The sequence below is a fragment of the Narcine bancroftii genome, chromosome 4 (genome assembly GCF_036971445.1).
Source record: "Narcine bancroftii isolate sNarBan1 chromosome 4, sNarBan1.hap1, whole genome shotgun sequence".
NCBI classification, from domain to species: Eukaryota; Metazoa; Chordata; class Chondrichthyes; order Torpediniformes; family Narcinidae; genus Narcine; species Narcine bancroftii.
In genome coordinates this window covers 56,096,127-56,109,799 of record NC_091472.1, presented here as the reverse complement: position 1 = coordinate 56,109,799, position 13,673 = coordinate 56,096,127, and positions in this window count along the sequence as shown.

Sequence of the window (13,673 nt, the reverse complement as noted above, 5' to 3'; positions counted from 1 at the left end):
GGCTTGAAACAGGCTGCCACGTATTTCAATGAGCATAGTCTTTTCAAGAGAGTGCTAAAGCTGAAGAGATCATATTGAACAAGTCAGAGCTATAGTTAGGGTGAGACTTCTGGACTGGTTTCAGTTCCCCATTGGGATCACAGATGAATTTTCCAGTATTGTATTTCTTCTGGGTTTTTTTTTGTATTCATTTTGATATTTCCCAGGAGATTAAATTGGTCATAGGAAGGGCATGCATATAATATGATAATGCAAAAAACAATACAGTTAAAGATAGTCTGAACAGTTTGAAAAGTCTCGATTACTAAGATTTTGGAATCCCCATAGGGAAAGGATATTAACCATGTATGATTAACCAAGATACTGTTATCTCTCCTCAAGAAAAAGCTTTTCGTCCCTTTCATACCATTGCTCACATCGCCAGAATTATCCCAGCAAAAGGAATGGGAGCAACTACAATGCCAAACCTGTTGAATACAGCTGAGTGGAACACTGGATAAAGAGTTAACAACTCGCTTAAATTACATATGGTGCAAAAGGCAGCGCCTGATCGGTTTGACAATGGAACTCAGCAGTGCAACATCCTTTTGAAATTGTGGAAAATATTCAGAATTTTTTTTAAAGTTCCTGATGAGAATACTTAGCATTTATTTATTGTGCATATCAAAAGAATCAAGCCATGGATCATCACATGAGATGCCATCCCGCATCAGGCACCTGGAGTATTGTCTTTGAGTTTGTTGTCCTTTCCTAAAATAATGATGTACCTATCATAGAGGGAATCAAGACTGGTTTCTGGGATTGTAGTTTGTTTAGAGGAGAACTTGTGTGAATTAGGTCTGAATTTTACAGAGATTTAGTAGTATGAACTAAGACCTCATTGAAATGTACAAAATTCCAACAGGATGGATGTAGAGAGTATACAATCCCAGACCTCACAGTTTCAGAAAAAAGGCTGAGATGAGAAGATATTTATTTCCTTATGTAGACAGTGGTGAATCTGGAACTCCTTACCATAGAGTACTGGAGTTCTCAGTCACTGGTCTTATTCACAACATATTAACCAAATCAAGGAGCAGAGGATCTGCCATGATTTTGACAGGATTTCAACCTCTCATTGTGGCAGTCAGAGGTTCCCACCAGGTTCAAAAGGGCATCAATTATCCTGGTACCCAAGAAGAGTAGCGTGGGCTGCCTCAAGGACCACTGCCCAGTAGCACTAACTCCTACTGTGATATAATGCTTCAAGAGGCTGGGCATGGTAAAAATTAATACATACTTAAGTAAAGATCTGGACCCACTGCAATTCGTCTATCGTCACAATCGCACCACAGCAGATGCAATATCACTGGCTCTTCACTCAGCTCTGGATCACCTCAAAAACAGCAATTCATACATAGAGCTGCTCTTCATTGACTACAGCTGCGCCTTCATTACCATTCTTCCCTCAGTGTTGGTCAAGAAGCTACAAACTCTAGGCTTCTGTACCCCACCTTCAACTGGATCCTTGACTTTCTCATTGGAAGAATGCAGTCAATACAAAATGGAAACAATGTCTCCACCTCACTGATCATCAACACAGGTGCACCCAAGGATGTGTGCTTAGCCCACTGCTATACTCATTATACACCCATAACTGTTGGCCAGGCACAATTCCAATGCTATATACAAGTTTGCTGATGACACCACAGTTGTCAGCAGATTCACAAATGGCATGAGGAACCACACAGGAAGGAGAGAGATCAGCTCATTGAATGATGTAATGACAACAACCCTGCACCCAATGTCAGCAAAACCAAGGAAATGATTGTGGACTTCAGGAGGAAGTCAGAGGAACATGACCCAGTCCTCATTGAGGGCCCAGTGGTGGAGAGGGTCAAGAACTTAAAATTCCTGGGTGTCAACATCTCTGAGGATCTGTCCTGGAGCCTCCACATTGATGAAATCATGAAGAAAGCTTGCCAGTGGAGTACTTTGTGAGGAAATTCAGTATGTCACTGAAGACTCTCATAAACCTCTACAGGTGTACCATGGAGAGCATTCTGGCTGGTTGCATCACTGCCTGGTATGGAGGTGCCAACTTTCAAGACAAGAATAAACTCAAGAGAGTTGTTAACTTGGCTTGTGACATCACAGGCACCAGACTTCACTCCATCAAGGACATCTACTTGAGGCAGTGCCTTAAAAAAGCAGCCTCGATCCTCAAAGACCCCCCCACCACCCAGGCCATGCCCTCTTCACTCTGCTACCATCAGCCTAAAGGTGAGCACTCAGTGGCACAAGGGCAGCTTCTTCCCTGTTGCCATCAGATTCCTGAATAATCAATGAACCAAAGACACGGCCTTAGTTTTCATGCCCTATTATTGTTATTATTTTATTTTTTATAGTAATGTCATAACATGGTTATAATAGAATGTTTGGACCATTCTGATGCTGCCACAAAACGTTGAATTTCATGACTTGTTCATGACAATAAATTCTGATTCTGAAGTGGTAAAGTGCAATCAAGGGGTCAAATAGCTTTCCAAGGATCCTACTTCTTATGCTCTAAATTAATAGTCTGTCCAGTTCAGGGAACAGACGATGAAATAATGTCAGACTAGGGATAGAATTAAGAAAATAGCCAAGCAGGAGATACTTAGTTAGTAAATACTAGCATTCACAAATATTTTGAGAAAACTTGGAATTTTTATATCAATTTTTGATAATTCAACATTGCCATTGAATGTCAGCCATTATGGATCATCCCTAATAACACTTGAGAAGGCCATGATGAGCTCTTGAATTACTGCCATCCTTCAGGGACATGGAGTCATCAAGATTTACAGAATAGAAACAGACCCTTCTGGTCAATCCTTGTACTCCATAGTGCTATTGGGCAGGAAGTTCTAGCAGTTAAATCTAATGACAATGAAAGATCAATGGTGTATTTCCAAGTTTGAATGATGTGGAACTGTGAGAGGAACCTGAGTGTTGATTATATGAACTTGTCATAGGTTTAGGAGGTGCTGGATTGATGGGAAAAGGAATAAATATTTAGGGTTTTTGAGGAGTGCCAATCAGATGGACTACTATGTCCTGAATGATGTCATATCTATGCATTCATTTGAGGAAATAAAGATCAGAATCAGATTTATTGCCATGAACATGTCACAAAATTTGTTGTTTTGTGGCAGATTTACAGTGCAAATATTGCTGTAAACTACATTTAAAAATTGTGCAAAAATAAGAGAAAGTGGGTGGTGTCTGTGGATCTTGTCCTTTCAGAAATCTTTGTTTTTTCCGACTTTTCTGGAGAGGGCTGGAGTTCACTGTTCGGCCACTACTCCATCACGTGACTCCTCTTCTTTCAGAAATCTGATGCGAGAGGAGAAGAAGCTGTCTTTGTGGCACTGGGTGTTCATCTTCAGGCTCTTGTACCTCCCTCCTAATGGTAGCAGTGTGAAGAGGGCATGGCCTGGGTGGTGAGGGTTCTTGAGGATAGAGGCTGCTTTTTTAAGATACCACCTCTTGTAGATGTCCTTGATGGAGCAAAGACTGATGCCCATAATGGCGCTGGATGAGTTCACAACCTCTAGTTTTTCATTGTTCTGTGCATTGGCAACCAGGCAGAATGCTCTCCAGGGTACATCAGCAAAAATTTGCAACAATCTTTGGTGACATATCAAATCTCCTCAAACTCCTCATGAAGTATAGCTACTGGTGAGCCTTCTTTGTGATAGCATTGACATGGAGGCCCTAAGACAGATCTTCAGAAATGTTGACATCCAGGAACATGAAGTTCTTAACCCTTTCCACTGCTGACCCCTCAATGTGGACTGGTTTGTGTTCTCCTGATTTCCTTCTCCTAAAGTCCACAATCATTGTGAACTCCTTGGTTTTGCTGACATTGAGTGCAAGGTTGTTCTTGTGACACCACTCAACTAACTGATCTATCTCTTTCATTTCCAACTGTGGTTCTGCTAATGGCTGGGGTGTTATTGGCAAATTTGCAGACAGCATTTGAATTGAGCCTAGCCACACAGTCATGGATATAGAGCAAGTAGAGCAGTGGACTTAGCACATTTCCTTGAGAGGCATCTGTGTTGTGTTACGAGCCCAAAGGACCCCAAAACCCAGCAGCAATAGATATTCACCACGACAAATGGTTACTTAAACAAAAGTTGTTTTTAATTATCTTTAAACATGAAAACAGCATCACTATTAACTAAGCTAACTTAACCCCCTTCTAATTCTAAGCACACGTGTTTGTAATGTGTGTGTAAATTTAAGAAAGTTATTTGGTTCACAGTCCAATCTCACTTCTCATTCTTCCAAGTTCTCTAGTTGCAGGCAATTCTTATACTGTGCACAGAATTTAACATTTATAAAATTCACCAGGCTCTGGTGCTCGAAAGGTAAATGGTTACTGCTCAGGAAGGTTCTTGTAGGTTTGCAGAGAGAGGTGTGTGGTTCCAGAATTTTCACCACTGAGGTATCACCATTATTCACCTCAATGTCTTGATGATGAAACTTGCCCCATCAGGGTTCTCCAGATGATAAACTCTTTCTTTCAGGCTACACAGAGTTTCTTTCTGTTCCTCATTCCAAGAGAAACATCAGACAGAGAGCACTTCCAGACACTCTATAGCTTCTGTTTCAGTTCCAACAAACGTCTCCTAGCTTGCTACAGCTTTCTGTGTCACACACAGTCAAAGACTCCCTTCTGTCTCTCTCCCTCTCTCTGTCTCTCTCTGTGACTCACACTGCCAGGCAGCATGTCCCACTCTCTCTCACTTGCAAAACCCCTGACCTTCTCCAGCAAACAATAGGAGTTCGTCTTTTAGTTAATCTGTTGTTTTAGGTAAACAATAACCTCTCAAAGACCTCTGAGCAATCTTGTCAATAGCCTTGCAAAAAGGTATCAGTAGGCAGCTTGTCTCTTGCTGTGGCTTTAAAAACAATAGTCCATTTGTTCACTTCAATTAACAGCCACTTGTGAAATCTCCATAGTTTATGTAAAGTCACTGAATATGAATTCTTTTAGTATTTCAAATAAGATCTACTTTAAAGTGTGTCCGTGTATGTCACCTACCCTACTTTTACCAATTTATCTCCCAAAAACATCTCCAAATATTCTGTTACAGTTGATTGTCAGTGAGGAGGAGACATTGTTTCCGATTCGTACTGACCATGGTCGTCTGATGAGAGGAAGTCAAGGATCCAGTTGCAGAGTATTCCATCCCACTCTAAGTTTGAGATTGTGAACAATGGAAAAGCTTTGAATGCCAGGAATTAGGCCACTTGTCCTACTGTGGTAGCCACAGTACTATGTGGCTGATTCAGTTGAGTTTTAGGCCATTTGTGACCTGATATTGATTATGTAAATTTGGCAATGGCAAAATCATTGAGTGGTAAGGATAAATGTTTAGGTTTTCTCTGCACTTTATATGAATTATTAAGTGCAGTTAAAGAGAGAGAATGAGAAAGAGAAACAAAGGGACATGGAGTCATCAAGATTTACACCATGGAAACAGGCCCTTCTGGTCAATCCTTGTCAAATTGTGTACATTTGCATGCCTTTGGTCCATATCTCTCAAAACCTTTCCTCTCTATGCATCTGTCTAAATGTCTTTTTTTTAAAATATTTTTATTGTTCCAATTCTTCTGGCAGCTTGTTCTTCACATCCTGGATCCTCAAAGTGAAAAAGGTTGACCTCAGATAATGTCTTAAATCCTTCTTCCCCCTTTTCAGTTTAATAACATCTTTCTTAAAGCTGGGCGACTAAAACTGCACACAATGCTCCAAGTGTGGTCTCACCAACATAGTGTTTGGTTTTAACAAGAATTTTGTCTTACTGTAATCAATGCCCAGATCAATAAAAGCAAGTGTGTGAAATGCCTTGTTCACCACCTTGCCTAATTGAGATGTCACTTTCATGGAAGTATGTACCTGTGGTTCTAGGCCTCCCTGTTCCAAAACACTCTTCAGAGGCCTACCATTTCAAATATTCAGAGGTCTGAAGTTGAGATTGGTGCTCATGGTGAACATATAATTCTACAAAGTTATTTGTCTGCACTCAAAATATTAGTTATATGGTGGTTATAATGATTGAAATTGTAGTTCATTTATGGTCATTTTAAACTATAAAATATCCCGTTTGAGGGTGTAGATTATGAAAGTATGAATATGTTTATTGTCATATACTTAAGTACAATGTACAAATGCACCAAACTTCTTACTTGCGGCAGCCACATAGATATGTACAATATATCAATAATACTATAAATTGAATTACAGTATGCCATGAGATAGAAAAATAGAAAATAAATATTCAAAGATAGTTAAATAAATTCACATTCTCAGTTCATGCAAAAAGAAGGTGATGTTTCAATAGTGCAGAGTCTAATACTGGTTGGGATAAAAACTATTCTTGAACCCAAATGTGCTGGACTTCTGCCTGAAGGTAGCAGCAAAAGATTGTGACCAGGTTGATGGGAATTCTTTATGAATGAGATTCTTCAGAAGACCTGAATGTGTTGAATAAAAACCTTTTGCATCTATTAGCTTCGGATTCCACTGGCTTAGTCAGTTATAAAAAGGTGTTTAAAGGCAAGATACCATAGTAACAGCTCAGTGAAAGTATGCCCCTCTAAGGATAAGAACCAAACATGGTAAGATTAGGGAGCCTTGGTTTATAAAGTCATTTAAAGTTTGATCAGAAATAAAAAGGCTGCACATGTTAGCTATATGCATTTGATTTTGAATGAGTCCTTTGATGTTTATGTGGCTGTAGAAGAGAACTTAATAAGTAAAAAGGACATGAAATGACTGGGAAGTAGGATAAGATGAAGCTCATTTTTTAAAATATACATTGGAAGCAAGAAGGAAGAGTAGGGACCAAAATGGTAATCTATGTTTGTCGTCAAGGATAGGAGTTGGATCTTAAATGAATACTTCTTGTTGGTATTCACCAGGAAGTGTGTAAGTTAAAGAGTAAGGGCAGGGATGCGTTTCTTTTCTGGAGTATGATTGTGGCAGGAAAGAGGATGCATTAAAGATATTGGCACATGTTAGGGTAGATAAATTCCCCAGGGCTTAACAAGAACCATGTTGTGAAACACAAATGTCTGCAGTCTGTGATTGTAGTGAAAACGTAGAAATGCTAGAGGGACTCAGCAGGTCTTGCAGCGTCCAAGGAGGTTAAAATACAGTATATAACCAATGTCTAAGTGCTTCTTCACGAGTAAAAAGCAGGCAGAAGCCTGAATTAAAAAGCTGGGGAAAAGCCTTTAACTCCTTCCTTCTTCACAAAGGATGCTAATAGGTGCTCTATGGGTAGTAAAGGATTACTTAAGGTGGTATGAGTGGAAAGAAAGAAGTTGAGAACCACTGTACTACAGGATGCGGTAAACGTTAGAAAGACGACAAAATAAATTCACCAGCAGGTTGTCTGGAATGGAGGGCTATAGCTATAAGATTGGAGAGGCTGGGTTTTTCCTCTGGAATGGGACCAAGGGGTCACTGTAATGAGGTTTATAAAATTAGGGTCACAGATGGGGAAGATGGCCTTTTTCTCGGTATGGAGGTGTGTAAGATGAGTGGGCATAGGTCCAAAGTGAAACATTTAAAGATGATCTGCAGGGGCAGGGTGTTCCCTCAGAAGGCAGAAGTTCCAGCACCCTTCATAATGTTTGGGTCAAATAATTTTTTTCCCTTTATTTTCCCCTGTGCTCCACAGTTTTACATTTGTAATCAAACAATTCACATGTAATTAAAGTGCACATTCCAGATTTTATTAAAGGGTATTTGTGTACATTTTGGTTTGACCACGTGGAAATTATAGCTCTTTTTATACATGGTCCTCTCATTTCAGGGCACCATAATATTTGGGACAGAGCAATATTTTAAAGTCCTCATGTTTAGTACATTGCTGTACATCTCTTGCATGCATTGACTGCTTGAAGTCTGTGATTCATAGACAACACCAGGTGCTGAGTAGCTTCTCTGGTGATGTTCTGCCAGGGCTCTGCTGCAGCCATCTTCAGCTCTTGCTTGTTTCAGGGGCTTGTCCCTTTAGGTTTTCTCCAGTATATGGAAGGCATACTGAATTGGATCTAGATCAGGTGGCTGACTTGGCCAAATTTTCCAATTTTTAGTTTTGAAAAACTCCTTTGTTGCTTTAGCAATATGTTTGGGATCATTGTCTTGCTGTAGGATGAAGTGTCATCCAATGAGTTTGGAAGCATTTGCTTGAACTTGAGCAGATAAGATGTTTCTATAAACCTCAGAATTCATATTCATCATCAATGAAGATAAGTGTGCCATACCTGCCCAGGCCATAACACACCCACCACCACACTTCACAGATGAGGCCGATCTTGAGCAGTTCCTTTATGCCTCAATACTTCGCTCTTGCCATCACTCTAATACAGGTTAATCCTGGTCTCATCTGTCCTCAAGATCTTTTTCCAGAATTCTGCAGGCTCTTTTAAATACTGTGCTAGTGAGGTTAGCAATAGGAAGATAATGCAGCTTAACATGTGGCTAAAGACATGGTGCAGGAGGGAAGGCTTCAGGTTTCTAGATCCTTGGGCTCTCTACCAGGGAAGGTGGGTCCTGTTCCAACAGGACAGTAGGCATTTGAGTTAGAGAGGGACTGTTCCAAGAGATTTAAATGAGATTTGCAGGGGGATGGGAACCAGAGTGCCAGAACAGCTCGTGGAGGAGGAAAAAGATGACGTGAAGACTACATGCAAAGTCAGAAATCAAAGGGATGTACACGGTGTAAATAATATTCTCAGGTACAGCTATTTCAATGCAAGGAGCATTGTAGGAAAGGCAGACAAGCTTAGATCATGGTTTGGCACGTAGAATTATGACATTGTGGCCATTAGTGAAAATTGGTTGCAGGAGGGGCAGGACTGGCAGTTCAATATTCTGGGTATCTGTTGTTAACGAGGAATCCAGGGTGGCTGTGGACTGTTGTGAGAGTGCTGTTGGGAGACTTGCTCCAGGCTGTGGATTGCTAGACTGGCTCAAAATTGGCTGAAGAGGTACCAGGCCTTGGGTGCTGAAGGGCTCCTGATGGTGTCAGAGGTTCGGATCTGCCAATGGTTTGTACTGAACTCTGTGGAAGCACAAGAGGCACTTCTATGGATATTCGGTGGTTCTGGGTGGGGGGTGAGAAAACTCTCTTTTGCTTCTTTTTCTCTGATTGTAAGAGGCGCTTCAGGCAATTTCTGTCAATGGCATATTTGTCTGCCTTACAGCAGGCAAAAGCAAATTCATGTAATATGACACTGTTTTATTACAATGACAATAAATGAATCTTGAAAAGAGCAGGAGGGATGAAAATATCACAGCTGTACTCAGGCAGGATAGACCAGAGAGCTAATCTACTGAGGCAATATGGGTGGAGCTGAGGAATGGGATAAGTATGACCAGATTAATGAGGTTGTATTTTAGGACGCCCCCCCAACCACCCCCCCCCCCCCCCCCCAGTAGTGAGAATTGGAGGAGCAAATTTGTAGAGAAATAGCAGGCATTTGCAGGAAACACAAGGTTGTGATAGAGATTTTAACTTCCCACATATTGACTGGGACTCCCATACAGTAAAAGCGCTGGATGGCTTGGAGTTTGTCAAATGTGTTCAGGAAAGATTTCTTAATCAGTAATATAGAGGTATCAACTAGAGCTATCTCCTATTAGGGAACAAAATAGGACAAGTGACAAAAGTACGTATCGGGCAACATTTTGGGTCCAGTGATCAGAATACCATTAGTTTCAAGTCAATTATGGATAAGGATAGATCTGGTCCTCGGATTGAGATTCTAAACTGGAGAAATTTTGAGGAAACGAGAAAGGATCTAGAAAATGTAGATTGAGACAAATTGTTTTCTGGAAGGAATTCAAAAATGAAATTTTAAGAGTTGAGTTTGTATGCTCCTGTCAAGATTAAAGGCAAAGTTAACAGGCATAGGGAACCTTGGTTTTCGAGGGATATTTGGAATCGAGTTAAGAAGAAAAACACATATTGGCAAAAAGGACCAAATAAGATACTTGTGTGGCGGCCCGCAATTCCGGAGGTCGGGCCGGCACATCGCGCGGCAGATGCGGACAGAGATCGCTAAAGTGACTCACGGAACAAATCGGCGGGGGGTAGAAGCTGGGGCAGCATCAGACCAACAGCCCTAAAATGGCATTGGTCAAGCTGCCCAGCTAACTCAGAAACGGCTGGGGAAGAAGGGCATTCATATGCATGGATGTTGCCACCCTCTATTGTTATTCATATGGCTGACTCAGTCAATCAGCAAAAACGGATGGAACATGAACAGTATAAAAGCAGCTTTTCCAGCCCTAATAGTGAGTGAGCTTAACCTGCTACACTGTGTGTTTCTTTGTATCGGTTGGCTACACTTGCAAGAAGAAAAACAAGGAAATCAGGAGGGCTAAAAGACATGAGGTTATTTTGGCAGTCAATATGAAGGGTTTGTACAGGCATATTAAAAACAAATAGGATAGTAAAAATGACCCCCTTGAAGATCAGAGTGGTCAACTATGTATGAAGCAAGAAGAGATGAGAAAGATCTTAAATTTTTTTTGCATCAGTATTTACTCAGCAAACTGGCACAGAGTAGGGAAGTAAGGAAAACAAGCAGTTAGGTCATGGAATCCATACATATGAAAGAGGAGGAGGTGCTTGCTGTCTTAAAGCAAATAAGGGTAGATAAATCACTAGGCCCTGACAAGATATTCCCTCAGGCCTTGAGGCAGGCTAGTGTAGAAATGCAGCGGCCCTGGCAGAAATATTAAAAATGTTCTTGTCAACAGGTGACGTGCTGGAGGATATCTCATGTTGTTCCGCTGAGTTAAATTAAAGCTCTGAAAGACAGGAAATCATAGACTGGTGAGCCTGAAATCAGTAATAGGTACATTTTTGAAAGGTGTCCTAAGAGATTGGATATACCAGTATTTAGGTAGCCAGGTACCGATTAAGGATAATCAAAATGATTTTGTGCTAGATGGTCATGTTTAACCTATCCTTTTCAAGGTTACCAGGAAAGTTGTTGAAGGCTGTGGATGTTGTCTACTTGGATTATTATAAAACCTCTGAAAAGGTTCCACATGGGAGGTTCAGAAGCTCAGTGTTCAGTGATGTAGTAAACTAGATTCAACACTATACGGGAGAAGTCTGAGTGGTAGAGGATGACTTGGAAGCCTGTGACTAGTGGTGTGCCTCAGCAATCAGTGCTGGGGCCATTGGGGTTTGTCATCTGTATCAATGATCTGGATAATAACATGGTAAATTAGATAGGCATATTTGCAGATGACACTAAGATTGGAGATGTTGTGGACAGCAAGAAAGGTTTTCAAAGCTTGCAAAGGGATCTGGACCAACTGGAAAAATGGACTGAAAAGTGTCAGATGGAATGTAATGCAATAATGCAACCAAGTATAGGGTGCTGCATTTTGGAAGGACAAACTGAGGCAGGTCATACTCAGTAAATCGTAGGGCACTGTGGCATGCAGTAGAACAGAGACCTGGGAATACAGATACATAATTCCCTGAAAGTGGTGTTGTAGGTGGATAGTATACCTGGGTAATCACAAACACCTGAGAAACCAAATGTCCCAAACATTATGATGCCCTGATGTGGGGGGGAAATGCTGTAATTTCTACATTGTCAAACCAAATGTATAACCTTTCAAAATCTGGAATGTGCACTTTCAACACATTAATTGTTTGATTACAAATTTAAAACTGTGCAGCACAGGGGCAAATAAAGGAAAAAAATTAGTCTTTGCCTAAACATTATGGAGGGCACTGTATATGGAACAAGTTGCCAGACACTGGTTGAGACACACAGCTTTTAAAAAACATGATAGGTACTTGGATAGGAAAGGTTCAGATTGATTACCTTAATGCAGGCAAATTACAGTAGGTTAGTGTAGATAGGCATCATGGGCAAATGGACCAAAGGACCTGGTTTCTGTGCTTTCTCCATTTAAAATAGCAAGACCATGGACAGGATGTAGAAGTGGGCTGACTGAGATTGGAATGTTGCAAGGCTCAGGGTTGTGCAGGGAAAATCTCAAATTGCATCACATAAGTCAGGATAGTATGTAATAGGGAGGGGAATATGCAGTATTCACTTTTTCTTCTAGCTAGAATTTCTGATGTTGGGAGGTGTTATTTTAGCAACTTTGGCAAGTTGTTGCTATGTATTTGTATACTGTATAGCATTCACAATAAACTCAGAATTAAGATGATAGCTGTGTGCATTGTTTGTTCTGTACACAAATTGTGGGGCACGAGTATCAGTGGAAAAGTAAAGCAAAAGACAAGAATGTGTTGAAAGAGCAGAAGTGTTGAAGCAATAGCAGTTTAATAAATTGCAATGATAAAGTTTTAAAAGATATTTCACATTTATTTAACATAGAGGTGACAATTATGCATTATTAGATTATGAAAGTGAAAATTTATACTTAAAAAGAGCCAATCAATGATCCGTAGTTAACCTGAATTATTTCCAACCATTAATGATGATTTGATTCCCAAAGGAAATACACGTAGGACTGGCTTGAATAGCAGAGGTCAGATCAAAATTAATGAACTGCTTCAGGTTCCATAATATTCAGAATATTAGTATAGGAATAAAATGGAATAATTTTTAAATAGTACAGTAAAATGTTCTTATTATAAAGAATTGTTCTCATTGTGAGTGAAAATGACAATTTAAAGATTTATTATAATCTATTTAAAATTATTTAACTGGGTGCCTGACTTAACAGTTTAAATTAAAATTTAGATATACAGCCTGGTAACAGGCCCTTTTGGCCCATGCTGCTCAATTACATCTGATTGACCTACAACCCCCTCCCCCCAATGTTTTGAAGGGTGGGAGAAAACCTGAGCACCTGGAGAAAATCCACACAAAGGGAGAATGTACAAACTCCTTACAGAAACCATGGGATTCAAACCCAGGGATTCAAACACAGGTCTCTGTAACAGTGCTGCCCTTATTGTCTAGTTATTTTATTCCATATTTCTTTATCTCTTCTTTGGCTTGGCTTCGCGGACGAAGATTTATGGAGGGGGTAAAAAGTCCACGTCAGCTGCAGGCTCGTTTGTGGCTGACAAGTCCGATGCGGGACAGGCAGACACGGTTGCAGCGGTTGCAGGGGAAAATTGGTTGGTTGGGGTTGGGTGTTGGGTTTTTCCTCCTTTGCCTTTTGTCAGTGAGGTGGGCTCTGCGGTCTTCTTCAAAGGAGGTTGCTGCCCGCCAAACTGTGAGGCGCCAAGATGCACGGTTTGAGGCGTTATCAGCCCACTGGCAGTGGTCAATGTGGCAGGCACCAAGAGATTTCTTTAGGCAGTCCTTGTACCTTTTCTTTGGTGCAACTCTGTCACGGTGGCCAGTGGAGAGCTCGCCATATAACACGATCTTGGGAAGGCGATGGTCCTCCATTCTGGAGACGTGACCCATCCAGCGCAGCTGGATCTTCAGCAGCGTGGACTCGATGCTGTCGACCTCTGCCATATTTATACAAGATTATTTAACATTCATTTTCTGAATAAAAATTTGTTTAGAGTAACAAAATATATTACAATTGAACAGAATGTTGGACAGACTTGGTTAAGAATTTAAAGTGCGGGGAAAAGCAAAACTTGAACAAAAACGAAACCATC